Genomic DNA, 25,260 nt, shown 5'->3' with positions numbered 1-25,260 from the left:
CTACAAACATTTTTGTATTATGCTTTTTGTGGGTATATATTTTAAATTCTTTTGGATCAATCCATAGGAATAGAATTTCTAGGTTATAAGGTAGATGTATGTTTAATTTTTTAATTAAATATTTTATTTTAAGATAATTGTAGATTAACATTTAGTTTGAAGAAATAATACAGAGAGATTTCATGTACTCTTTATCCAGTTTCCCCCAATGGTAACATCTTGCAAAACAATAGTAAAACATTACATCCAGGATATGGATATCAATGCAGTTAAGACACAGAACAGCCCATTTACCGCAAGGATTCCTCATGTTTCTCACATACTATAGCATCCACCTTCCTCCTTCCTGCTCAGCCCCTGTTCCTAACCCCTGACAACAACCAATTTGTTCTCCCTTTCTATATTTTGTAATTTCAATAATATTACATAAATTAAATCATACAGTATGTAACATTTTGGAATTGGCTTTCTACAGTCAGTATAATTTTCTAGCAATTCATCCAAGTTGTTGCATGTATCAATAGTTGGTTCCTTTTTTATTGCTGAGTAGTCACCCATCCGTTTAATTTTAAAGAAACCACAAAACAGTTTTCTAACATGGTTATATCAGTTTACATTCTCACCATCAATTTACTTCTTATTTTTAGATTCAATTTCTTCAGTGAGATTTCTTATCTGCTCACTCATTAAGACAATATTTTTCTTCAATTGTTTGAACATGTTTTCTTTTAGTTCTTCAAACATATTTATAATAGTGACTTTAATATGTTTATCTGCTATACCTTTATCTAGGTCTTATTAGGTTTGGTTGTATTGATTATTTTACTTTCTTGATTATGGGTCACGTTTTCCTGTGTCTTTGCATGTACAGTAATTTTTATTGTATTCTGGACATTGTATATGATATTGGATTCTGTTGTCTTTCTCTGAAAATTGATGATTTTTGTTCTAGTAGCAACTTCAATTACTGGCTGATCATCTTATATTATGTAAGCTTAATATTTTCTTAGGGTTGATCTTAGCAAAGCCCAAGATGTTTCCCAAGCCCATTTTACTTGGTGGATTTTCTCTGCTCTGTGAATCTTGTCAGGATTTGGTTTTATCCTACTGTAGAGGGATCAAAAGTGGGACTTGCTATAGGATATGGTCCTTATGCTTATGGTACAGCCTTTCTATGTTTCAGCTGGATATCATATGAAATAACATGGTGTTAAAGAGATTTCCACACTCTAGCTGGGTAGATAATTCAAGAACCCCAAAACTATTCAACTTCTAGTGTGTCTGTTACTCTCTTAACCCTATAGCAATAGCTCTCTTGTAAGTCTCAAGTCATTTCACCCTGTGTCCTTGGCCAAGGACTTGTAGGGGAAGCACATACAGACTTCTAGAGCTCTCACTGGGCCCATTTGCATCCTCTCCGATGCCCTGTCTTGAACATTTCAGCGACTCCAGCTTCTCTGAACTCTGATCTATGTCTCCTCACTTCACTGGGACTACCATGCTTATCCCAGATTCTAGCTCTTTGTACCACAAATGGAAAACTGTCCCTCAGTAGAGGGCTCATTTCATTGTGGAATTCCCCTTGTGAATTATCCAATGTTTAAGGATCATAGTCTTGTTTTACTTGTTTTCTAATATCTGGAATATTAGTTCAGTTTTGTGGTGATTTAATATAGGAGGGCTAGTCTGGTACCAGCTACTCAGTCATAGCTGGAAATGAAAGCTCAGAGTGCACATTTCTGACCTCTTATTTCATATATTAAGTAGCCAATTTGATTTATATAAAATCTTATCTATTTGGGGGGGAGGTCAGAGTATAAATTGCCGGTGAAAGGATAATGCTTAGCATGTAATTTAAATCATATACTTTTAGAATTTTGAAGTTAAAAGAAATGTTTTTGCAATCATCAATTTTAACTTTCTCCTGTAGTGAATAAGGAAACAGGTCCAGAGATACTAAGTGATTTACTCAAGGTTGCACAGGTTGTTAGTGATTTAAATTACTTGCTCACAGAGGCAATAAATACCATAAAACTGTACCATGGTAATGAGTGGAAGCTGGCTTATCTTTGCACTACATATAAAAAATAAAAGGATTCCAATGCTAAGCATTTTAAGAGCGTAAAGATTGCAAAAGGAATGCTTAGCCTGGCTAAACTGCTTTCAAATTTCCAAAATCCCTTTAGTCACACTCTTTTACATAAAGCATCAAATGTGCTAATTAGGAAAGATTCAGATCTACTAACCAAAAGGTCCCTACTAGGCAAAATTATAAGTAATAAAATAAAGTTCTTCAAATAATTCTGCTTTTGTCCACCAAGAAAGATTACCCCTCAAGAAGAGTAGATACTGCTATTTTAACACCTTCTTCTGAATTTGACATAAAATAAAATCTGTATTGTTATCTAAATTGGTATTTCGATTTTATTCATCAGTGCCTAAATAAACACAATGAAGATAATTTAAAATTTACTTCCTAAACTAGTACATATGTCTAAATCTCAAGTTTTTGATTTTTATTTTAGTGCTGCTTTTATGAAACTGCTTTGTAGATGATTGCTTAATGTATCAGTAGGCCCTGTCTTTAAATATACTTTTGTCAGAATGGTACATACTATGGAATATAAGTGCCCTACAGCATAATGCAAAAGGAAAGAAAGAGTATGAATTTGAACATTTTCCTAAAAGATTACTCACAAACTGCTACTATAATTTTTAAACCCATGAGAAATTAAGAACAATTGCAAGTCAATAACATTTTTTAAATACCCACTGTGTGTAGAGGACTAGATGTTCTTTTAGAAATAAAAAAATCTAATAAAGGAGAGAGAACATGACAAAAATAACCAGATAGAATACGCAGTGAAAAATAAACCTTATCTGAGAATAATAAAACACTTCTAAAACTAGAAATTAGAAAATGTGTAAGACCTTCATGAAGAAGTCAACTTTACTGAAAGATATTAAAAAAAAGAAAATGAACAAATGTTCATGGATGGGAAGGCTCAGTATTGTACCAGTGCTAGTTCCCCCACAATCAATTTTTAGGTTCAGTACAATTCAACGTAATATTGCAATGGAATTATTTCTTGGACTTTGACACTATCCAAAATTAAAAGACATAGTACATTGCCAAAAATAAAAAGAAATGGCAAACTTTGAAGAAATAAAATTATACTTTATTTGACAAATGGCTAAACTTTTTAAATTCTTAAGAGTCTTTGCAAATCTCAATGGAAAAAAAATGAATAATCCATACAAAAAGTTGGCAAATGACATGTACAAGCAATTTACAAAATGGCTAATAAAAGTATTAAAATATCTTCTTCATAATCTAAAATAGAAAAATTAAATAATAACATAATTTAAAATTTTAAATACCAATTTGGCAAAGGTGAAAACAAACAACTAATATTGACAAAGTTTTGGGGAAATAAGTACTTTAATTGTCTCTGTGAGAAGTGTAGTTCAATTTGACAACATGACAATAAACCAGCATTTTCCCTTTAACTCAGTAATTCAACTTGGGAATTTATGTTAAGGAAATAGTCAGAGATTTCCCCAAAGATTTCAGTACAATAGTAGGCATGCTAGACAGTCTTTAAAATCATTTGAAAATATTTAATGGGATAGAAAATGCTCCTTATACAGTTTACTCAATATTATTAATTTTATTTAAAAATATAAAAGCTAATATACATAAGCTCCAAAGAAATACATCAAAATGTTAACTGGGCTCCTTCTAAGGGGTTTGTTTATGAATTTCTTTTTCCAAATTTTCTTCCAAGACATATATCACTTTTGTAATCATTTTTACATGGAAAAATGAGTGAATTGATAAAAATGAGAATCTGTAACACAAATGATGGGACCATGAAAATATCTAGAGGGTTGCAGTGCACACAGAATCATGGAGTATAAGGATTCTTAAGTAGGGTGTAATTTTGTCCTCATGGGACATTTGTCAATGTCTGGCAACATTTTTAGTTGTCACAATTGGGGATAGGGGAGGTCGTTATTGGCATGAAGTGGGTAGAGGCCAAGGATGCTGCTAAACATCCCACAATGCCCAGGTCAAAAACTTATCCAGCCCAAAATGTCAATAGTTTTAAGATCCAGGAACCCTGATCTAATGGAAGGATCGTGAAGTTAGGATTCTGAGAACTGCTGAGGACTCTGGAGTCCATCAATGGCTTCCTGATCTTGGGAAAATCATTTGCAATCCTGTGTCTCAGTTCTCTGATCCTTGAAATGGAACTAACAATATCCTTAAAGGGGTTAGATGACTGAAAAAGAGATTGTGAGACTAAGTGGAGATGACAGAGATGTGAAAGTTTTTTGGAAGTAAATACTATTTGAGAGTAAGGAGTAATTACTAGTATTATTTATTTCTCTTTTCTTTGAAGCAGGCTTACAAGGATTTAAGTATTATATAAAGGTTTTGATTAAGTGTTGTACAAAGGAATCTTACTCTGATTCAAATGCATCTTGTTCCATGTATTAGACACGTAAAAGAAGAATTTTCTACAGCCTATTACAATGGCCATTAAAAAGTGATGGTAAATTTCAAGACAAATTGCCCTACTCTTTTCATTATCAACTAGGAGTATTTTGACATTATAGAAAGAGAATTTCTTTCCTACTTGTATATACAGATCTCAGTTTTTCTTGCCCTTTTTATTCTAAAAATTATAAGCTCTTTTTGAAATAAAAATGTTTGTCATTTTTTTAATAGGGAGTTGCTAAATTTTTTTTATAAAGGGAATTTTGTGATGGTTATTTAGAAGATCAAGAGCCAAAATTTTAGCTTATGATGCTTTATGCTTTCACTAATTCCAACTAATAAATTCTTTTTTTTTTTTTTTTTTTTGAGACAGAGTCTCACTCTGTTGCCCAGGCTAGAGTGAGTGCCGTGGCATCAGCCTAGCTCACAGCAACCTCAAACTCCTGAGCTCAAGCGATCCTCCTGCCTCAGCCTCCCGAGTAGCTGGGACTACAGGCATGCGCCACCATGCCCGGCTAATTTTTTTCTATATATATTTTTAGCTGTCCATATAATTTCTTTCTATTTTTAGTAGAGATGGGGTCTCGCTCTTGCTCAGGCTAGTCTCGAACTCCTGAGCTCAAACGATCCGCCCACCTCGGCCTCCCAGAGTGCTAGGATTACAGGCGTGAGCCACCGCGCCCGGCCAAAAAAAAAAAAACCAACTAATAAATTCTTTATTCTTCATTTTAAAAATTAGGGCAATAATGTTTACATCACGGTCATCAGTATTAAATCCAATAACACAAATAGAATATGTAGGACAGTACCTGCCATTGACACTGACAGGGAGTGTTAACTCTCAATGGCTTCCCATTGTCATTACAGTCAGATCCCAGTCTTTAAGACCACCCTCAGTCATCTGGTCTCTTTTATCCTCCTTTCCTTCAAGGGACAATCTTTCCTTCCTACCAGCCAAATTCCTACTCATTCTTAAGTATCACCTAAAGGTCACTCCTCCAAGGAGATCTTCCCTATCCTCAAGATTGGGTTAGGCTCCTGCCATTTGCAACCATAACATCGTGAACTTCCCAACATGCATTCCCTTCATAATTAATTATATGTTCAGTTTTTGACTTCTCTTTCTGACAATAAACTAAGGTAGAGAGTGAGAGTGGAATCGTACATACCTTATTCATTGCTGTATACTTGGATCTATGCCTAGGGCAAAATAAGTGCTCGGTGAATATTGAGATAAGTGAAGCAGTGCATGATTATAACCCTACAAAAGTCATAACTAAAAGCTCATCTCCTCCAATAAAATGATAATTTGAACACAGCTTTGTGGCACCTGTAACAATGGTGGCCTGTGAGCTCATACTGGAGAGTATGTTGGAAGTTGCTTAGATTGCCAGAGCAGTGCCTACAGCCAGAGGGGAGGGAGAGGTGGGGATGAAGAAAGCAGAATGTGACATGTTGGGCCTCTGGAGGCCCTCAAGGCTCAAACTCCCTAAGGCTCTGCCTTACCCACAGGGTAAGTTCACGTCCCAGAATGGTCCTGCGGATGAAACAGCACCCCTTGCCTGGGCACCTTATGAACACATTTTCCATCACTTTTGGGACATTATCAAATTTTTTGATATCATCATAAAAATATATTCTGAAGATCTTTTCATTTAGTTTCTCGAATAAAATTTTTTGAAGAAAAGTTACCTAGATCATTTTGATTAGAAATTAATGTTGAGTATTCAGTCTATCAGAAAAGGTGGTTAAATATCTTTTCCTCTTTCCAACTATATACTCACATGATTTGGGGTCCTTAGTGCCGCCTATCATCAAAACTAAAAAAATAAAAAAAGAAGAACTACATGTTGATGTAGAACTCACCTTTGTCTTAAACCACACAACATAGAGCCAAATAATCCTATTCAAGTATTACAATCTAGACTCTGTTTATCAACTCTACAAACTAGGGCAAGGAACATAACCTTTTAACATAGAAGTTTCTCAATCTATAGAACAAAGAATAATAATCTTACTGTGAGATTACGTGAGATGGTATACGTGAAGCATATACAATGTTGGTTATGATTACTATTAATAATTGTTACGGATTGAATGGTGTTTCCCCAAAAGATGTGTTGAAATCCTAACCTCCCATACCTCAGAATGTGACTTATTTTGTAATAGGGTCATTGTAGATGTAATTAGTTGAGGTCTTACTGGAATGGGGTGTGACCCTTAATCTACCATGGCTGGTCTTCTTGTAAAATGGGAGATGATGTGAGGACAGGCACACAGGGAGAAAGCCATGTGATGACAGAGGCAGAGATTGGTGCCATGCAGCTGTAAGCCAAGGAACCCCAAGGATTTCTGGCCACCACCAAGAGCTAGAAGAGGCAAGAGAGAATTCTGCCAGAGTTTCAGAGGGACCATGGCCCAGCTGACACCTTGATTCCAGAGTGCTAGCTTCCAGAACTCTTGAGAGAATAAACTTCTGTTGTTTTTTTTTTTTTTTCACGTCCCATTTATTTATTTATTTATTTCAACATATAATGGGGTACAAATGTTTAGGTTACATATATTGCCTTTGCCCCACCCAAGTCAGAGTTTCAAGCATGTCCATTCCCCCAGATGGTGCACACTGTTGTTTTCAGCCACCTGGTTTGTAGTACTTTGTTACAAGAGCCCTACGAACCTACTACAGTGATGCTAAAACTACAGATTTCATAAGACAGACATTATGCACATACAGATTCTTCTCCTTTCCTCTGCTCAATCCCAACTTTCCTAAAATCTCCTTAGTTTTCCATGCTCCTCTTTATTTTGTTTTTCTTCTGTATCTTTTCTTGGTTTAGAATAGTATGTTAAAAAATTTTGGCTTAGAAACATGGTTTAAAAAAAGCAATTAAACAAACAAACAAACAAAAAATCCCAACCAAACAACAAACAGGACAAAAATAAGAAATGACCATGTGAGAGAAACAAAGGATAATTTTGCTAAGCCTGAAGGTATGAGAAAAGAATAGATGAGTGAATAACATGAAGATAAATAGAAGTTGGACTTGAAAGCCATTATTTAGATGAGTACACAAATGAAACCTTTGGTTGCCCAATTCCAGCAACCCTATGTTTAGGATGTGAATTTTTATATTATAATTTCCACATGCTGAGTATAGTATAGAAACTAAATTTCTTCTCATTTGTTTTTCAAGATAAGTTTCTAAATTTTGTTCACTTGTGCATTTTGGAAACATTTAGGTTAGTTTTTGCAGGGTAAGTCTTAACTCATTCATGAGTGAACACATAAGGATAGAAAGGTTCTTTTGCTCAAGTCCCCAGGAAAAGGAAATCTGAATGAGACACAAAGCCTTACAAGGAGAAAAGACAAGGCGAGCCCCTCAAGCAAATGATTCACACTTGACTTTCGTGATTTCTTTGAGTCCTGGTGTGTCCCTCATCTTCCACTTTCCCAGGTTCAGACTGGCAGTTTGGATGCTTTTTGTGTGCCTTTGAAACACTGGAGAATTTGGTCTTGAAAAGATGTGCTATAGAGATATGCAGTCTAGATTATATATACACATATATGTGTGTGTGTGTGTGTGTGTGTGTGTGTGTATTTAAATTGTGTTATCCTGGTCATGTTCATATTTAAGCCAGTTATAATCCCAATTTACTGAACAATGCTGGTTTGGTTCCCTTCTTTCTTTTGTGCTGCTTTTCTTTCTTTGACCCTCTGTCTTCCCTTTATTTTTCTGGTAATAATGGAAAAGGGGTGTGGGGGAGGTTGGAAAGGAGAAGGTAGGGCCTGCAAACAAAATAAATGAATCTAGCACTTTATTATATTTAATAGTTAAAGCAAGCACCATTTTGGGTCATAGGAAGACATGCTGCAACCCTTCCATATAAATATTTATAAGTGCATTGCTCATCATTGTTTATGATTATAGTAAAAATTGTCATACAATACAGTAAGAAAACTTGCTTAAGACTGATTACTGTCCTTGAGGTATCTTCTAAAAATCAAATGTGTGGGCAGATCTAGGAATTAAAAAAAAAAACAAAAAACCAATATGCCCCTGTATCAACATCTTAACACATAGACAGATGCAATACAAAAGTTTGCCTTAATTTCTGGAACAGGTAACTTTATTGTTCACTTAGAAAGCACTTATATGATACTCCTATGTGTCAGGAATTGTTTTAAGGGCTTTATAAATATTGATGATTTAATCTTTCTAACAGTTCTATGAGGTAGGTAGGCATGATTCCTATTATCCCTATTTTAAGACAAGGAAACTGAGGAAGGAAGAGGTTAAGTAACTTGCCAGGGTCACACAGCCAGGGATGGGACTTGAACCCAGGCAGTCTGGCTCCTTGGTCTCTGCTGGTAACCGCTGTACTATGCTACATCTTACAAATCACATTTTTCTGACAGTCCAACTTTTTATCTGTACTTTGTTAGTAGAAAAAATCCCATGGTCAATGGGATTCACAAAAGACCATTTTAAGTGGATTTTTATCCATCAAATTTACCGTGTATGAAAACTTTTTTTCATAATCAATTTTTCTTGAAACAAGATCTCTATATAATTTAAATGTTGTCTTTGTAATAGATACAACATATAAACATATGGAATTTTTCCCTTTGAGGAAAACTATAATTTTGGTACTCATGTATTGTAGGCTCTTTTCCACCATAAAATTTCATAGCTTTATATTTGAGGTTCGTGTTTGAAAATTCTGAAATTCCTATAAACTTGTACAAAGAAAAAAAAGGAAATTCTGAAATTTCTTTTGTGTTTCTATGCTTCATTTAAATCAAGCAATATGTGATATTAACAAGTGCTGGCTCTTGGCCTGGCTCTTTCTTTAAGAAAGCCAACCTTATCCACAGTTCTTATTTTTTCCCTTTCCACTCCCGGGTGATTTCCCAGTGGAGGAAGGGAGTCATCACGGAAGGTTGCCATATGTAACAGGCAGCAATGTCAAACACACCCACCAGTGGTGATTAGGCCACCAATGACGAGGTGACTTTCCATTTATGACTTGATAAGGACAAGTAGTATCATTGTGTACAAATAGTGCATGTTGTAACATACCAACTGAGAGCTCAGTTTTGAATCCAATGCAGTTTTGACTGTTTTATAGTGCAAAAATCTGAATAGTTAAACTCTTGCAGCCAGATGACAGAGAGATGATACACATCCAGTCATATATATGTATATGAAAAACCTTGTCTGGGGAATTTTTTTAAAAATCACCAGAGTTTTCCTACAGTTTCTAGGTGTTTTCTTTTTTATGAAACACACACAGATGCTTTTCTGTTGCTCTTGGACAAAAAGCATATGCAATGAGAATGTGTATGCCTTTATTTCATTGCACATGCTATTTTAATGATTGGAAGTTTAGCAGAGTTGCTGAGGATTTGTTTGGCGCTGAAAATCTTTAGGTATGATAGGGAGAGGTGTCACACACAGAGCTGGAGGGATTGATCTTATACATCCAGACCCAAATGAAAAAACAGAGAGTATCACCTGCCCTCTATACCCTCTCCTCCACCTCAAACAAACAACATCCTACAACCACAAAGCCCTTATCTCCACCCGTGGGACTGTGGGAGTTAGATGACTCAGGTCATCAAAAAGAAAACACAACATCTTAGAGAACAAGCTGTTTCTTTTAGTTGGAACAACAAGACGGTTGCAAACAATTATGCAAAATAATAACAAAGGTAATGCCATGAGCATATGACCTCACCCCCATTGTGATTTGCCTTCAGGGCTTTCTGAGAAGGTGTCAAGACCAGATTTTCCTAAACAGCTGTGCAGTGTTCTCCAGAAATCCCGTGTCTTTTACCCTCTCCTCTTTTCATGCATGCACCACCATTGGAAGGGGAACAATTCAGAGGGGGTGTCATCTCCAGCAATCACAGAGCTTTCAGTACAGATTTTGAAGGAATGTCATCCAATACACTAAGCCCTGATATGTGAGTATTAAGAAAGATCCATTGGATTTTTGAGAGGATGGTTTTGTGGTTTCAGCTCTACAAAAAGCAACAACACTGTAAGCTCTGTTAAGGAAACTGAGCAAAGTAATGTATTCACAAGTGTCCCTTCATCACCTTCCTTTCTGGAGCAACCGGTAGCTAGTGCATTGAAGGTAAAAGCCCTGTGTTGACAGAGCCTGCACAAGCTTCAGCTGCAATGTCAGCACTAGACACCCAAGATGACAATTAGGAAAAAGAATAAACAACTGCAGGAAAAGGTGTCCTTAAAAGTGGTGAGCAGCCCAGTAAACAAGCAAACGGATATAAAGGAATCAATCACTCAATCACCACCGATAGCCTGTGCTGCCTGGGGGATATTATCTGTGGGATGCAGCTGTGGGAAGGTGATCTTAAGGCCTGTTTTGGAGTTCCAGGCTTGTCTTAGATCCTTCCTCTAGTCTTAAGAAAAATCATTTCACCTCTTTTTTGCTTTCAGTTCCATTAATAACAGCTCATCGTTATTGAGCACATACTATATGCCAGGCATTGTTTGATTTTAACGATAACCATAGAAAGTAGGTACCATTATTTAGTCCAATGGTACATATGGGTAAACTGAGTCACAGAGAGTTTTCTTTTCTTTTCTTTCTTTCTTTCTTTCTTTCTTTCTTTTTTTTTTTTTTTTTTGAGTACCTTGCCCAAAGCTGGGATTAGAATCAGCACAGTTTGGTTCATATGTATAACACTAAGTTTTATTGTCCCTCATGCTCTAAAAGGTTGAGTGAAACTTCCCAAATCATTGAAGGTGCTATTGAATGTTTGTAATTATGTTTGGAGTCCTTGCTTTTAAAGGCTGAACAATATTGCAGTTATAATATGTGAAGGGTAGGCTAACTTCCTCACGTGCTTCTAACTAAACACATTGTCTTGATGCATTTCAGTCTGTTAGATGAAATGACCTAATCTGTCCTTAATACTATCTGGAAAATTATGAGTCAGAGATTCGTTACGACCATACGTTGCTCATCTCAAGCTGGCAAGTGCCCAGCAAGGCTTCAATATAGTCTCTCAAGGCCAGAAGCTAATGGAGCCAGCCCTCCAACCACCCAGGAGAACACGAAAGCTTCAAGACTAGGTACAACGCCAGTGCACACCTGCATGTCATCAGCGAAGTCATTAAATGAGCAGACAAGAACAGCCTGCCATCGTGCCTGCTTATTGTCAACACTGAAGAGGTATTGACAGTGTTGAGACAGGCTGTCACTGGAGGAAGCTGAGACCGAATCAACAACCAGCACAACATCCACCCCAATGGAACCCATTCCTCGAGGCGCTACATCAAAACAAAATGTACACAGGGCCTCTGTGCCTGGGTAATTCTCTACCCTGCCTGCTCAGAAACAAAGGAAATGGGTTATACAAAAAGCAGATAAAATATTGCATGACTACCTGGGTGCAGAAATGACTACTGAATTGAGTCAAAACCCAGAATGTAAGTCAGTTCAGTCTCTACTTCTCCAAGGTAATAATTGAATCTTCCTTCTCTCCTGCCCACATACCAAATAGGAACCACTAAAAAGCCACGTGATAATCTCGTTGGGAGAGCAGCCCATCTCTTCCTAAGGAAAACTCTCGAGAATTCACAGCATTTTTGGAGGAAGCCAAGCCTTACTCTCAGGATAATTTCATTAATTATGTGGACATATTTTAAAGGAATTCATTCTGAATGGATCACCAGGATTTTAAAATGAACATTCTTGGTGACATAAGCGACTTAGTAGATTATGAAATGATAAAAAAAAGTATGAATTTGACTAGCAGAAAATTGAAGAAATGTGGAAGAAATAAGAAAAATACATAATTTATTTCAATAATTGGGCGAAGTGAGAGAAAAGGAAACTCTGTGTGTGTGTGTGTGTGTGTGTGTGCATGAACACACACATGCATGCTCCATCTGTGCCTGAAATTTGTTCCGTATTAGCTTGGAGTCCCAATTGATTAGGATGATCCACAGTAGGTCAGCCTGTTCCAGGTCTCATATAAAATAGTTTCCTCCTCCACTATTTGGAGTTAGACTCTGCCAGCCATGGAGGCAAAATTGTAAACACAATTACACCATCAAGATGTACAGTGAGTGAGTCAAAGGCCTGGACCAGCCTGGCCTGAGATGATAGAATCAGAGGTAGGTAATAAATCTCCTGCTGCATCAGAGTTCTAGCCGTGATGCAGAATGAGTCGGTGGCCCTTGGTGTGACAATAACCCCACAGAGGTGATGGATGAGCCAGACTGACATCAGAACAGGTGGAAATATTACAAGGAATATTAACAAGAAGCTTAATGAAAGACCCCAGCAATTAACTCCATGGGAAAGGTTTAATTCAAAACATAAAAGACATTGTGGATGGGAGATATTTTTTCATTTGACCAATTAAAAAAGGTAGGCCATACTTGTTCTGTTAACTTCAAAGTCTTTCTAATAAGTCCATGAGATACTGTATTATTAGAATTAAAACTTGAGCATTGCCTTTTCCCAAATAATTGGGTGACTAGGTGACTATTCTCCAAATTCTGGTCCATTGATGATTGCTCTCAACTACATAGCACTCCCATTGGTACAGCTGTTATTAATTGTAATCTTTCAGAGAAAAACCGGGATTGAGTATGGTGGTATGATCTGTTTGGTGTCTGGGAAAGAGTTTGTCAAAGGATGAAGCTAAACAGCACCTATGGCCATAGTAGACGGTATCTTGTAATTCTGTCTTGGTTCTCCCTCTCCCTCCCTCCTTTCTGTCTTTGCTCCGTTTCCTTCTGTTTCCTGCCTTTCCCCACTGCCCTCTCAACTGTATCCAGTCTTCCACTCCTTTCCCTCCCCTGCCAACTCTCCCTAACTTCTGGCTGTTTGGCAGGCTTCTGTAGCATCATTTTATGTCCTTGATATTACTCAGGGCTACAGTTATGGCTGAGCTTTTAATGGTTCTGAATCTCTTCATGTAGAGGCTCACCTGCCTCTGGGGCCAGAAACGTGTACTCTGAGAGAGGCTAAGGAAGGCTGGGAGTGGCCATCCCAGCCTGCAGAGTCAGCCCCACGGAAATGGCAGTGAAATACTCAGAGTGGCCTGCTGAGCTGCTCAAGTTAAAAAGAATGTTTAATAGACACATACAGGATATATCCTAGGGTGGATATATTTTTTTCCTGAAATGAGAAATCTATTTCCACCTCACATTAAGTCTGAAAGCCATTTTTCTTGCCAAAAATAAAACCAAAGTATATGACACGACACTCATCTTATCTCTTCTGTAGCAGGCAGAACACGTCATGCAGAGGCAGAACACAGAGGCAATTGGCAATACCAACAAAGGCTCCAAAGTGGGGGTGGGAAGAGAGAAAGAGAGACAGAGAGAGAGAGAAAGGGGGGAAGAGAGAGGTAACAGAGCTGCAGTATTGTGTAAGTAAAAATGTCAATAACTGATGTCAGACTTTTAGCACAATATGCATTAGAAGAAGCCAACTCTTTTGATGCCCTTGATAAAGACTGTACTTGTGTCAACATTTGGGCAATGGACTAAGAAGAAAATGCAATGTAATGCAAAGCAATGTAGTAAAGAACCTGCAAGGTGAGAACGGCATCCCAGCGTGCACCAGCTCATGACAAAAAAGTAAATGGAGCACATTGAGGAACATGGATGAGACAGGAGAGACATACAGGTCTTGATCAGAACAGGGATCATTCTCTAGTAGTTGCTAATAATTCCTAAATGATAGGAAATTAGAACTTAATATTCAAACCCCAATGTGGGTCGCTGGTAGTTTTATGTATATAATTATGCTTACGATTATTCTACAGCAGGAATAATCTCAAACTTGGCTATACTTTAGAAACAGCAGGAATCTTTTTGATGCCTGGACCCCTACCTAGCTCAGAATAAAGAAATCAGAATATCTGAGAGTGTGGCCTGGGCTTCAATGTTTTTTTTTTTTTTTCAGCATTTCCAAGTGATTCAAGTCAAGACTGGGAACCACTGTTCTAAAGTAAAGAGTATTCTGTCTTTACTTCATAGTGTAGGTTCAGACCTTTGCAATAGAATTTTTGTTGTTTTTATAAAGTCCTGAGGTGAGCAACTGTTTCCAAAAGTGAGTTCTATGGAGCACCAGCCCTTTGAGGTCCTAGAGAAAAAATAAGGTCTTCTTTGGCCAAGAAGTCTGGGAAGACTCTATACTCTGCTTCATGATGCTTTTTTAGCATATTAAAGGCTCTGAGAACTTCTGCAATACAGAATTCTGCCTAATTGAGTACTGCCCTCCTTACAAAAAAACATTTATTTTTTAGAAAAGTTTTAGATTCACAGCAAAATTGACAGGAAGGTACTGGGATTTCCCATATACACCCTGCCTCTACACATGCACAGCCTTCCCCATTATCAACATCCCCCACCAGAGTGGTGAATTTGTTACAATCTATGACCTCACATTGATACATCATTGTCCCCCAAAGTCTGCAGTTTACATTAGGGTTCACTCATGGCGTTGGACATGCTATGAGTTTGGATGACTCTATAATGACACATATTCACCATTTTTTTGTATCATACAGAATAGTTTCACTGTCCTAAAAGTCCTCTGTGCTTCTCCAGCCCCTCCCTTTTGAGCAGTACGTATTGATGCCATGTAGAACTAGTGTCTACACTTGAAAATCACTTGTGGAAATTGTACTTCTAAGTGTGAAAGTACGGAATGAATGGACTCCACTGACCGCTGCAAGCTAGATTCTGGGGCCCAGAAGGGGTGGACCAAGAAAGCCCTGCAGATTGGAAGTTGGTTGGATTGTATGACGATTAGCTGAGTTGCCAGGGTTCAAATCCTGGCTCTGACACTTACCGGCTCTGTCTTGGAAAATTGACTAAATCTCAATATGCTTCAGTTTCCTCATCTGTAAAATAGAGAAAATAACATTTTAAGTTTTGAGTATTAAATAAAGAAAAGTAGAGCAAGGGAATTGAATGAACATTGTCCAATATCAAAAAGCGGAATGCACTCTGCAATTTCATTACATTTCCATTTTCCTATTAGACATTATTACTTCAGTGTCTCACTGACTGCTCAGTCTCAACAAGATTAAACCAGTTCTTATTTGTTTCTTACTGAAACAAGTTCCTCTGCTTGATTTTTATATTTTTCACTGTAGTATCATCATTCTTATAGTAACTTAATCTCAAAATCTCCCTGTCATCTGTAAATTCTTCTATTCTTTGCAGTTCAAATTTAATAAGACTGCTGCCTTCTTGATTTTGTTTGCAATAGTCATTGCATCCACCCTTCACTTTCTATTTCTGGTGCTCTCATCTCAGTACCGGGAATCTCTTTAAACCTGGACTACTGAAATAGCCTCATTTATTTTTCCTTTCTTTCAAGATGTCCGGCTCCACAGTAGCAGGTTAATCGAATAAAAATATCCGTTTGAAGGTATTATTATTTCCTCCCAATAATTTGCTTCCCGTTGTCCACCCAAATAATTAATTATCCTAAGGCTTACTGAATACCCACTATGCGCCAAGCTCCAGATTAGGCATTGAGAATACCAAGACAGTAAGACAGGGGTGGTCCCCAATGACTTTACAGAGGAGTGAGCAGAGAAACAAGTAAACAATTGGCATACAATGTGCAATGCTGAAACGTTAGTTACAACGTTCTATGTGGTATGAGGGAACTTGGATGAGAGTGTGTGTGCACGTGTATGTGTGTGTTCTTGTGTACAATTACTTCTCCTCGGGAAAGGAAGACTTCATAAAGGTGCCATTTAATTGAGTGCTTACCTAGCAGACCTGGTGCAGGTGAGTGGGAATGATAGGTTAACCTGGGCTCCTTTCACCTTTCCATTTGGGTCCCAACCTATCCAGCTTAATTTAGATCTCAGTAATCTCTTCCACAGGAATCCAGTTATTCTACTCCCCATTTTCCAAATATGCCTTGCCCTTATCCAGAGCTCTTTTCATTTCATTTTTCTCTGCTGATAATGCCCGCTTCCTCCACTCCCATCTTTGTTGTTAATTTTATTCAAGAGACATTCATTAAGCCTCTCTAGTATCTGCATGTTTCGTGTATTGAGGTGCTCCTCTAGGCAAGAGTAATCATAATAAGGTGGTCAATGTCTACCTTTAAACATGTACACATCTGTGCCAGTGAGGTATTGTGTTTGGCTATAACTGAGACTAAAAAATAAGCTGAAACAAGAGATCAAAATGCACAGATAAATTTTAGTTTTAGTGTACAGCAATTTTGCAGCAAGCCTTACATTCAGGATAAAGATAACTATTGAAAAGAAAAACAAAAATAAAAGAAACTTGGAACCCGCCTGGACGGTGTGTGAGTGTGAGGAAATGCCAACCTGGGGCACCCAAGAGAATTGAATGTGTCGTGTGTCCTGGAGGTGTAGCCCCGGACACGCCAGTGCGCAGAGCTAAGGTGCGCTGATAGCAGCCACCAGGTGGTCAAGAAAGGAATTCAGGATGCTGAAAGGAAATTGAGGATGAGGGAGCTTCGATGCAGGGGGGAGGCGTCATCTAAATTGCAGTGTGGATCATTTGACTGAGTAGGTACTTGCATGTTAAGTGTTCTCATTTTCACTGGTAGAAGTTAGTCATGAGCAGAGTATTTTTAAATAAAGGTTATAGTAGATCCAAAAGGGAACATTTAATGTGGTTTTGGATAGTTAGCATATAATCATTTTCTTTCTGTGTGTTGATCCCTGGGGTAGTGGATGTTAACAAAAACAACGCAAAAAGATATACAATCTGTAAACATCAGTAATTAATGTTTGTGATCTGTGAACACAGTGTGAGGACTAACTGAAAAGAACACATTTCTTTCTTTCTTTCTTTCTTTTTTTAAAAAAAAGGCTTCCAGTGCTTGTGATTCTTTAATAGAAATGTTCTAGGTAAGAAAGACATCTCTCTTTGTACTTTGGTGAGAACAGAAATGCCAAGTGTCAATAAAGGCCTGAGTGCTGGATAAGCGGAGAAGCTGGAGGTCTGGAGTAAAGATGTGTTTCTTGCATGAATAACTTCCTAACAATCTGCTGAAGGAGTGATTTTGTAGCAAGCTGAAACCCCAAACCAGGCTCGTTTTAATTTGCCAAGCACCTGTGAAGCAATACAGCTGCAAGGCCATGGGAAAACAATACGAACTGTGACAGTTCATTAATATAAACCAGCAACTAGATTTATTTGGAAAAGTCATTGATATAGAATTACCCTGGAGGATGCTATGGCATTCCTGAAGCAGGCCAGCAAGCAGCTAACTAAGATTATAGATGTGTGCACATCATCTGAAACTGAACAGTAATTTGGTAACTATTACGATTTATTGTGTATGTCAAACTGAATAACAAATGTGTAAAGAGCCGTGATTGCTTCAGGAAAGTTAGGTTTGTGTTGCATTCAGTTGTTTGGCTTTTTGCATGCAAGGTTATTTTGTTCTGGAAAATCAAGATAATGGTGTTGCCTCTAAAATGATTATTTCTCTGTCTACACATAGAAGGAAAATATGAAAATACACATTCTTGCCTAACAACTCCCAGCCTTAATATAATGCTGATAAGAAGCTGAAGAAGTTGTTTATTGCAATCAAGTCATCGCAGTCTTGTGTCATTGGTGACTACAAATGTTTGAGGTATGGAAACTCATGAGCAACTGGCTAGCATAAAATGAAAGGTATCGACAGATCTGGAGGCAGAGAAATGAATCTGCTAACCGCTCGCTTTTATTGCAAACAGTAAAATGTAACCCTAGAAAATGGGAGGAAAGCAAAATTCTTCTCTCATATACTGAAAGCATCTGGGAAAATCCCAGCGTCTGGCACAAATGCAGTAAGCCTGTCCATGAAACTTGTTCCCAGCCATGAGACAGGCAACATTGCCCAATAATATGAGAGCTAATGAAGAGAATGCTCCCATCTCTCTAATGTTTCCTCTTTCAATGTAAAAGAAAAGCTCAACAGTCCTCTAGCTAATTTCCTTAGTTGATTTCCTTAATCTTCTCACCACCGGTAGTTAGAATCCCTGGTACTGTTATAATCATTGCAAACTGATTGACCTGAACGGTTGGTTGTCAAGAGTTAAGTTTTATAGCGACCACTGAGGACTTCCTGAGTGGGTAGTGGTGGGTAGGGGTCTTATCTCCAGGACACTATAACAATATATTGCCAACCGCTGGGGCCAGGACCATTTTTATGAGCCCCTGGAAAGGTGGTCCTGGTATGTTTGGACTTGAAAGGGGGATGGGGAAGGCATCAGGTATGTGTGTATAACCTGCTGCTGAGTGAGAAGCAATTTATACACCAAGAGCATCTCCCTGGCCGTTGAAAGCATTGTCTTCATTTTTTAAGATACTAAAGCTCTTTTTTTTTTTTTTACCTTGAAAATATAAAAATGATCTCAAATCCAGGAAATACCTAATATGAAACAAAACTCTGGGGTTTGGGTAGAAGTGTAGGAGGATCCATTAAGAGGCTATTTAAATGATGATTCTGCAGGATGGCTCATTTAAAAACTCAGGAATTCAAGACACGAATTATTTGCATGCATGGTTCTTAATTTTAGCATCACTTTCATCCCCTTTTCAAATCCTCTGATCCTAAAAGACTTCTCCAGTGTTCGGAGTTTGCAAAGAGTATTGTGGGATGGGAGAATGTCCAAGGGCTGGTTCTCATTTTGTTAAATTCTCTCATGGCACTGCTCAAAGACGTAACCTTCCAAACAAATGCCAGAATTCTTTTTTTGTTTGTTTGGTTTTCCCATCACGATTGAAAAGCATTCTAAAAATATGAAGCAGTTATACAATTCTCCAGGTTCTCCTATAACAATAGTGTTAAAACATTCAAAACAAAGGCAGATAACATAATAAGTGAAAGATATTGAATTTCCAGTAAGACAGCAGCCACTACATCATCTTCAAAACAACTAAATGTGGCTCCGATGCGAACTGCAGCCACTGTCCTTATTTTTCTAGCTCAGTCTAACATCTTTTGTGTGGGGCATACTCCGTGTCTGGCTCGCATGTAAAAGTGTCTAGCTCTGTGTCTAGCTCACATGTAAAAGTGCAAGTCTCAGAAGACAGATTCCCCCTTAAACCTTACAGTTGTTGCTGACAAGTATTTCGAGGAAAGAAAACAGAGGTTGAAAATTATTCTAGAAACCAAATTGGGTGTATGGACATATTCTATTTAGATTTGATCTATAAATTAGTTGGCAACATGTCCAAGTTGTGAGTGTCACATAAAAAATTGGATTTCCAGCTTTTCTTGAAAAATAAGAAGACATGGCATCTGAGTCCACCATCCCTTATTGCAATTCTCAGTGGAAAGGAGGAGCAGAACTCCTCAGGTGGGCACCGTCCTCCAGTAGTCTTTCCAGGTGACTCTGGAGGCCCATTTCACTCCGATTCCAGCAATTTACACATGCTTCTGGGATAGGGATAATCAGTGTGGCTTATTCCAAACCTCACATCTCCAAAGATGGCCTAGTGTCCTCCACAAGACCAGCCACGTAGTCTGTGAGGCCCAGTGCAAACTGCAAACGTGGGGCCTCTTGCTCAGAAATTATTAAGAACTTCAAGGTGGTGACAACAGATCGTTAAACCCAACGTGGGGCCCTGAGTAATGGCATGAAGCCCACCTTGGACATAAGAATAGCTTTGGATTCATTCTGATGACTCAAGGACTGTGTTGAGTGGTTTTCCTGAAAGATAAATAATTCTTAAAGAAAGTGAATTCTGGAAGAACAAATAGCCAGAAGGGACTGCAATGAGCAAATAAATTTTCACTGTGTTCCAGTTAAAAAACAGAGATATCGTAAAGCCTTTTCGTTTGTAGGAAGTATTAAAAATTAAGTTTTATTAAAAATACAAATTTCTTTTTAAAATGATAAAAGTAGCACACATATGATAAAAATTCAGTAGTATAAAACATGCAAAATGAAAACCTAAAACCTTCCTTCATTGCTTCTCAGGGCTTCACTCACTCCCCAGAAGCATTCACAGTTGCTTCTCACACATCCTTGTTACAGATCCTTCTAACATATCCTGCTGGAAGTTTTCTACATGCATTCATTTGACATAAATGGGATCATACTATATTTAACACTAGAACTTTTTCAAAAGATAATTTTACTGTAACTTAGAGAATATGTTATTATCAATACACGAGAATTACCTTATTCCCTTGCACTATATTGCACATTCTTCCACTTCACATATATATTTATTTAATGCACTCTGAAAATACGAACATTATTTTCCTTATTTTCTTTGTTGTTTTCTTTTGCAATTATCCATATCCGTTGTTCAAATAAATAGATCTTTTGCTTAAAAGTCTTTTCCTAGATCTTCTCCTGGTCCTTTTTCTCATAATTTGGTTCCTGTTCAAATGTCACCTTCTCAGAGCGAAAATCTTTCTGTCATTCTTTTTCTTCTTAATTTATTTCATAGCACTTATCACTGTCTGAAATTAAACTGTTTGTTTATTCATATAAGTTTCGTGAAGGCAAGGTTTTTTTTTTTTTTTTCCTGCCTTGTTCTCTACCGTATCCCTAATAGTGTCACCAGTGCTTTGTCACATGTGGGGATGTAGGAAATATTTGTTTAATGAATGAGTAAAGCTCTTACGTACATTTTTTTCCCTATAGCATAGAGTTATACATGTGATAATGCAAAGTCAAAGGCTGCATACATTTAATTTCTTGCTAGATAGTGGCAAATTACTTTACCAAAGGTGGTAACAGTTTATATTCCCACTAAACATTCTTGTTTCACTCTATTCAATGTTGTTTTAAGAAATACTTTTTAATCTTGAGCAAGTTTTTTTTTTATATCTTTAAATATGGCATCTATTAAGGTGCAGGGCTAGTTTGCAGTTGCATGAAGTGTGGGAGGAAGAGCAAAAGAGGGTACTGGAGAAGTCTGGTAAGATTGGAAGCTTCCTTGCTATGGAGTTTCCTGCACAGACCGGGTATTTAATGCTACCACACCTTGGCGATGGCTGGTCCCTCTTTTGCTTTTCAACGTCCTAGTCCTTCTTTATTCAAGGGTGGGCTCAGGGGCTTCCATTTTCCCCAGGAAGTCCTCCTTTCCCCCAGCTCACCCCGTCAGAATCAACCACTCCCCCTCAATGTCCCCGCAGTGCATCCACAGTGGCTCTGTCTGGTCTGACTCAGCTGGCTGAAGGCATGCCTCACCCTTCCTTCCACGTGACTCATCCTACATAGCTGCAATTCCTCCACAAATGAGGACAAAACACAGCAGTTTTGAGAGCAAGGAGCACTTTCTCCCTTCGGAGTGTCTGGCTGACTAGCAAGCCCCTAAACTCTCACTCCACTCTCCCTGGAGGGCTCCCGCCTGACCTGGCCCCGGATGGTCTGAGCGCACTGTCACCGAGATAAGCAGAGCAAACACAGTAGCTGAGGTCAGTCCCGAATGTCACAGCCCTCCAACCCGCCCAGGCAGGAGGAGTCATTTTTAAGCCCACCTGGGGTTTTTGCCAGTACTTTATCTATGTCACCCATATCTCCTCAAAGTATGGGCAAACAAAACTACAGGCTTTATCAGGAGCTGTAATTCCTTACATCTCCCTTATCGCCTGAGATTGCCCAATCCTACCAGAGCTCCTAGGGATCTGCGTGGAGGATAACAAGACCCTTCAGTGGCAAGTGGTCTTATCACGCTGGCAGCTTGGAGGGTTGAGGGAGGCTTTAATTTCCACCCTGGTATTTCTCCTCATACGCTTTCCACTTTTCTAACATAGTTTATTGTCTTTGGGAAACTTCTTGCCTCATATTTCTGTGGCATTTATATCAGGAGCAAGTACGTTGTCATAGCTGTGATTTAGTAAGTGTTTCCTCTGCTTCAGACTGCAAAATGATCCCGTTTCATCTTCACAACTACCCTGTGAAAAGGTACAGTGCCATTTTATAAATGACGCAACAGAGGCTCTGAGCAGAGAAATGATTCTTCCGAGGTCACATGGCTTTTGAGTGTCTGAGCATGAATTTGAAGCCAAGTCTACTATAGCCTCCCAAGGCTAACGTGACCACTGTGCTAGGTAAGGGGCAGTACTGAGCAGGGGTTAGGATGCTGGATTCTGGAACCTGGCTGCCTGAGTTTGAGTCTTGACTGCTACTTACTAGCTGTGTGACCTTGGGCAAGTTACTTAACTTCTCTGAATCTCAGTTCCTCATGCATAAAATGGGACTAATAATAATACCTATTTCATGGGGTTGAGAAAAAAAATACACACACATATCCATATATACTTGGATCAACGTCTACTCTATAAATGATGGCTATTACTCATTTTATTTCCGTCATCACTGCTGCCTCTCTGAAACAAGGCAAGGGAGAGTAGAAGCAATTTTCCAGATGATTCAAAAAAGTAACCATATAGAAGACAGGAGAAAGAAATGAGACGAAACAGCAGTGTTTGCTTGATTGGTTGCCTTACTGTTCGCTCTTTCTTTTATTCTTCCTTTTTTTCTGGAGGTATAACCATTTCCTTTTTTGCTTTGAAAATAGAGGACTTCTTTTAGCTTTCTACCCTAGATTCCTCATGACATTGAAAAAAAATTACAGTACACAGAAATGTAGCTGCTCATACACTTTTCTCCTTTGTACCTCCTCCTTCATGTGCACATACATGTATTAATGCATAGGTAGAAACACACATACACACATTGACATGCACATACATAGACGCACACATGGACACACACTCACACACAGACACAGACATGCAAACACACACTTACGCCTTTTGTTGGATCTGAGCTCAGGCTAATCCACTCCCACGAGGTGTTTTTTTTTTTTTTTTTGTGGTGCTAGGAATCAATTCGTCACTTGTTATCACAGGTGCAGTGGCTTGCTCTCATGACATTAAATATTTGTCTCACTCACAAACTCCTACGCTCTCAGGGTTGGGAGAGATCATAAAAGTCACCTGGCCCAACCACCCTTCTAATGTTTGAGTCCCCTCTGACAACGTCCTGGCTAGATGGTAAACTGGTCTTCTATATTTGAACATTTCCATTGGCAGGAAGCTCACTAGCTGCAAGAAACTCAGTCGCCTTCTTCCCATCTTGCTGGGGTCTATAGTCAAAGACGACATTATGCTAACTCTTCAGGTTAACAGGGAACATATAGTTTAACTAAACTTTAAAGCCATTTTTGGAGGGAAAAGCCATTTTCTACGTGTCTAATAAGGCGCTAACATCATTACTCCACAAAAAGAGCAATTTATTATTTATGTGTTTATTTTACAAAGGAAAAGTCATGAGTTGCTTTCATTTTTTTAAATTGAGGTAAAATTTATATAACATAAAATTAACCATTTCAAAGTGAACGTTTCTGTAGCATTTAGTACATTCATGAGTTGCTTTTGTTCCTAAGTGACTCAAGACATAGTGCAGTTTCTTGTTGGAAGCAATTGTCAGAGAATTTGGAAATGAAAACAACTGGGAAATGTCCCCTGCCTGGTAGATTATAGTGGTTGCAAGTCAAGACCCCATCAGGTGGGAGAAGGAGAGAAAGGGGAATCCCTGATTCTACTAAAGATCCTTGGGATAAAAAGATAACTATAAAGTAGAATTTAGAAAGGAGATATTTTGTATAAATTTGTAGGGTGTCTTTTGAAATTGCAGTGATGCATAGGTCATCCCTAGTAGGAATGACCAAGTAACTATTGAAGCTCTAGTTCTCAGGATTTTCCCATTGGAGTGAAGAGATTTGGAATGGTCAATCAGTTTCCTTTCATATGCTCCTCCAGCCAAGTAGAGAAAGGAAGAGGGAGGTCACAAAAGGAGAAGAGAGACACGGAGGTGGCATCAGAGGTGCTGACTATCTCTCAGCTCTATTTTGACCTTTAAGTCACCCCATCAGGGCTGGAGTATTATAATGTTGGGAAAAATTCCCTAATGGAATGGCTTTTCCCCCAAATAAATTGAATCAGAATTTGGAGGAACTCACAGCCTGAAATATGACAAAATTACTATAAATCCCTCCCCAGAGCTGTGATTTCTGGTTCACATGAAGAATATGCCCATGACGACACTGATAGAGGTGAGACTGGCAGTGAACGGGAAGAATCTGTTCCAACCCTGTTCATCTCGTGGGATGCTGAGAATCCTGATCCCACCCAGCGGAAGTGGGTTTGATCCTGAGTAGACAGAGCTTACAATTGACAAGAAAATGACAAACACTCCAATAGGAGAAATGGCAAGGGACATACAAAAGAGGAAATATGAATGACCAAAATGTATGTGGAAGGTATTCAACCTTAATAGTAATCAAAGAGATGCCAATAAAAACAAACAGCAACAAATCCTTTGTTAGAGTTCAGATTGGTGAAGATTAAGAAATGAAAAAACCTCTGGCAATACACAGTATTGATGATGAAGGTGTGAATGGGGGAAGAGGCAGTCACCAGCATACTCAGCACGGGTGTGAACTCACAAAAAACCCCCCACTTTTCTATGTCGATTTAGTCATACAGACCGACATTACAAAGGTGCAGTGACCCAGAAATCCCACTTGTAGGAATTTATATAGGGGGGTTTTCTTTAGAAGATAATCAAAGAAGTGTAGAAATCTATAGGTTTATATGTGTGTATGTATCTGTACATACACGTGTGCATGTGTACATATTGTGTTGTTGCTATACCAAACTATTTGAAATAGTCTAAAGGATTAAGTAATCATGGTAGAATTATGCAATGGTATACTGAAGAGCCATTTGAAAGGATGATGTAT

This window comes from Eulemur rufifrons, chromosome 5 (genome assembly GCF_041146395.1).
Source record: "Eulemur rufifrons isolate Redbay chromosome 5, OSU_ERuf_1, whole genome shotgun sequence".
In the NCBI taxonomy this organism is placed as follows: Eukaryota; Metazoa; Chordata; class Mammalia; order Primates; family Lemuridae; genus Eulemur; species Eulemur rufifrons.
This window is presented reverse-complemented; position numbering follows the sequence as displayed.